This window comes from Penaeus vannamei, chromosome 2 (assembly GCF_042767895.1).
Source record: "Penaeus vannamei isolate JL-2024 chromosome 2, ASM4276789v1, whole genome shotgun sequence".
Lineage (NCBI taxonomy): Eukaryota > Metazoa > Arthropoda > Malacostraca > Decapoda > Penaeidae > Penaeus > Penaeus vannamei.
Genome location: NC_091550.1, coordinates 23653281 through 23658280, shown reverse-complemented (window position 1 = coordinate 23658280; position 5000 = coordinate 23653281).

Genomic DNA, 5000 nt, shown 5'->3' with positions numbered 1-5000 from the left:
ATAATGACAAAGTCGCAAATTCCTTATATTTCATTTCCTTTTCGCTTCCATCGCCGGTCGCCTGAAAAAGTCTGAAAAGCGTAGACCGTCAATCGCCCTTCGTGGTAGAAAGTAAGAGAAAAAAAGAGACAATAAAAAAGTGAAACCCAGCGAGACAACCGAAGCAACCTGTCTCACTCCACAATTTTCTTGTAGTGAGCTGATGAGCAGATGGGTTGGATTGCCACCTGGGCCTCGTAGATTGACCCTCTGAGGCTCTCTGCCCTCGACTCGAGCTTCAGGTCTGGGTGAGTGACTCCCAGACCGAGCGGGACTGGGGGAGGGGGGGGGGGGGAGGAAACTGAACGTCGCTGATTGTGAAAGGCAGTTGAGGCCAATGGACTCTTGGCTTGTCGGTCGGTAGGATTGCTGAAGGGAAGTGCATACAGAGGGCGGTGAAATAATGGATTGTGATGATGATAAGGATTGTTATAAGGAGGCTGATGATATTATTATCCGATGATGTAATGATATGACATTTAATGATGAAAATGATAATAATAATAATAATAATGGTACTAATCATTATTATTATCATTGTTGTTGTTATTATTATTATTATTATTATCATTATTATTATTATTATTATTATTATTATTATTATTATTATTATTATTATTATTATTATTATTATTATTATTATTACTATCTATATCATTAGTATTGGCATCAATATTACTATTATCATCATTACCATCATTATTACCATTATCATATTGATGGCAATAATAATGATAATGATAATAATAGAAATAATAAGAATAAGAACAATGACAATGTTAATAACAATAGAAATGATATTGATGACGGTACCAATAATAACAATAACAATAAAAGAATTCATAATACTGATGATAATAGTAACATTAAATATAATAATGATAATGATAATACTAACAGTAATAACAATACTAATGATAATGATATAGATAAAATTATAATAATAAAGATAATGATAATTGATAATAATAATGATAATAATGATTATCATATAATTAATACTAATGGTAACAAAAATGATAACGATAGAATAATTGGAATTATAATTTATCATTAGTAATAATGATAATAATAATAATAACAACAATGACAATGATGAAAATAATGATAACAATGAAAATACTAATAATGATGATAATAATAACAATAATAACCGATAATAATTATAATAATAATAATAACAATAACAGTGATAATAACGATAATAATAATAATAATAATAATAATAATAATAATAATAATAATAATAATGATAATCATAATGATGATAATAATAACAATAATAACCGATAATAATTATAATAATAATAATAACAATAACAGTGATAATAACGATAATAATAATGATTATAATAATAATAATAATAATAATAATAATAATAATAATAATAATAATAATAATAATAATAATAACAATAATAATGATAATAACAATAAAGGTAATAATAATGATGATGATGATAATAACAATAATGATTATCATCATAATAAAAATAATGATAATGATCATAACAATAGTAATATTGGCCATAATAATAATGATATTATTATTAATAATAGCAATGTTGGTGATGATACAAATAATAATAATAATAGCAATGATGATGGTGATAACAATAATAATAATAATAATAATAATAATAATCATAATAATAATAATAATAATAATAATAATAATAATAATGAATAATAATAAAGGCAAAAATAATGTTGGCAATGGTAATTATACTGATAATAGAAATATTAATGATATGAAGGCAATACAAATAATAGTACAATAATACTATAACAATAATAATGGTAATAATGACGATGACAATAACAATAATAATAATGAAACGATAATAACGCTAATGCAATAACAACAATGATGATAATAATAATAAAGATAATGGAAACTGTAATAGTAGTAGTAGCAGATAATGATTTTGAAGAAATAAAAGAATAAAGTGTCAATAACGATAACCAGAAGAAAAACTGCAATAATGACGATAATGGCGTGATAACAGTGACGCGGTCCTTGTCAACACCAAAGGTAATTCACTGCACTGGTAGCCATCTAAACGGAAGGAAAAGTAGCAATTCGCCGTTTGAATTAACGTAGAAAGAACTTTATAAGTATAGAAATGTTCGAAGTGTTGTGGTTCAGAACAGAGTGGCGGGCCTGTTACTGGTGGGACTTTTACCTCCGTTTGTGAATTACATCATGATAATCAGAAAAATATAACAGCTCTATAATAATAACAGTGATAATGCTATAATGATAATAATGCTATGATAATAATAATAATGACGATTATGAAAATAATAATAATCATAATATTAATATTAATAATCTTAATCACAATAATAATAATAATAACAATGATGATAATAATAATAATAATAATAATAATAATAATAATAACAATAATAGTATCAATAATAATGATAATAATAATAACAATAATAGTATCAATAATAATGATAATAATAATAACAATAATAACAGTAACTATACTAATAATAATGATAATAACAACAAAATAGTTATAACAGTAATAATAATGACAATGATAATAAAATTAACAACAATAACCAGCAATTTCATTAATGATAACAATATCAATAATGATAAAAATGATGATAATAATAATAATAATAATAATAATTATAGTAATAATGGTAATAACAATAACAACAACAACAATAATAATAATAATAATAATAATAATAATAATAATAATAATAATAATAATAATAATATAAATATTTACAGCGATGACGAATATGACAACAATACTAATGGTACTCCTGATAATGATGATGCTAATAATAATGATAATAATCATTTGATTATCATTATTAAATGACAATGAAAATGGTAATAGTAATAATAATGATAAGCAGATGAAGAAAATGATAATAATAACATTAGTAATAATAATGATAATAATACCAAGAGTAACAACAATCATAATGGATAATGTAATGATGACAAAATAACAATAACGTTAATAATGAAATAATAGTAATAGTAACAATAATAATAATAATAACAACAATAATGCATATTTTATCACTTCGATAGAAAAAATAACAGCACAAAGTAGCCATGCCCATTATATTGCAAAAAATGTTAAAATATCGATATGAACTGCATTGATTATTACAATATGAATGATAAACGTAAAGCCACAAAACCAATTAGCGAATTGTTTAATCCTAACAATAACTAAATAGATAAAGGCCATATTTTCTCTTGAAAACAGGAAACGGTTACGTCCAAATCCACACATCATATAACACAGCTCCGTGTGAGGGAGAAGGAACCCAGACCGCCGCGTCACCGCCAGGAGGAACCACGAGGGAAGTGTTATGAAATGGAAACCGCCCGAGGACTCCCGGCGGCGCTCGGAACTCTGCTCACGGGAGAAAGGCGGGCGGCGGGAGGGGTCACCGGGGACGCTCTCCGGCGGCTTCGTGGTGGCTGACGGGCGGGAGCGGGAGGTTGTCATGTCTTGTGATGACTGTCAGCTTTTTTTTTTTTTTTTTAAGTGGCATGTCTGTGTATACTTTAGTGTTACTTTTTTTTTTATTCTTGTTAGTATCGTTAGTATCAACCAGTTATTACTAGGTGTTTTAATCTGTGAACATTTATTTTTCATTATTGATACCATTATTAGCGATATTACTAATGTTAGCAAGTGTAATAATTCTTTGATCTGCTCATCTCCTACGTAAGATTGATCATACGGTCAGGGGTGACCATATCAAATTTAGACGACTCTTTAATCATCAGCAGCACAGCATTTCATTCATGGGATAACTACTGCGCAACTACGTCCACTACATTTGTTGTTGACAGTCCCTGTAACGCACTGCCATTAGTTTCCGCGAGTCAGCCGATCAATAGAAACAGTTTCGGTATGCAGCTCTGGAATCCATCTTTCCACCTCATTCCATTCGCCACCTATCGGTGTTGTAAGAATCTGGGAATGTAAGCCACCTCCATTTGAAGAAAAGAAAACGAGCTTATTTAATGTCCTCGTCTGTGCAGTCGACCAAAAACAAAGGGAAGTGACACGCCTTGCATCATGGAACTTCACAGCTCGCTCTAGCATACTGGAACCTCGCATTCCTCCCTGACACGGGGACTTGCGCAATATGAGTGCGAGCTGATGCTTTGTTATGCCTCTTTCTCACATATTCTTCCCCTCCCCTCCGCCCTCCCCCTCCAGGCTCCCTCGCTACCGTGCCTCTGTATGAGGATTTACTGTATAAATGTCCATGTTTCTTTGGCTGTTATTTGTTATATTATTTGTTTGATAAGTCCTTTCGGGGTTATTCTGCTAAATCCCTACTTCAGTTTCTGCTCGCAAAAAAATAAAATGAAAATTGTTTTATAACGATAAAAAGCCTTCCGTTTCACTTAGCGGTTCTCACGGTTGAAGCCCACGTGGAGTCACGAAGGGAAAGGTTAGTAACGTCGAAAATCCCTATCTTTTCACTGTAACTTTGGCTCTTGTGTTTCTTTTATACTCTTATTCAGTAAATTTCTTGAATGGACATACGCTGATATAATCCATAGCGTATATACGCTTACTCAACCATGGGTGTTAAGATTTTTTCTAACGATTCTCACGCTGGTTATCAAAGAATGCCGAATGTCTTCTAGTTTGACCATTTGCATTCATCAAATTAAAGTGCAGTTGCTATACTGTTTAAGATGATTTTAAAGAAGCTGTGGTTTATAATTGGCCGATACATTATTTTACTTGGTCCCTTTTCATATTATTAAGATTCGCCACTTTCCTAGTGGTTAAAGCAGAAGGGGAAGACGTAGAACTACTACAGTTGTCAGTTTAGTTTTCGCCCATTCATGTAACCCTCTGCTTGTTGAAAAAATGACCTACGGGTCTCAAAGTAATCTCCAAGCCCAATCTCCCCCTTCTTTATGTCCGCATTTCAACACCATGTAA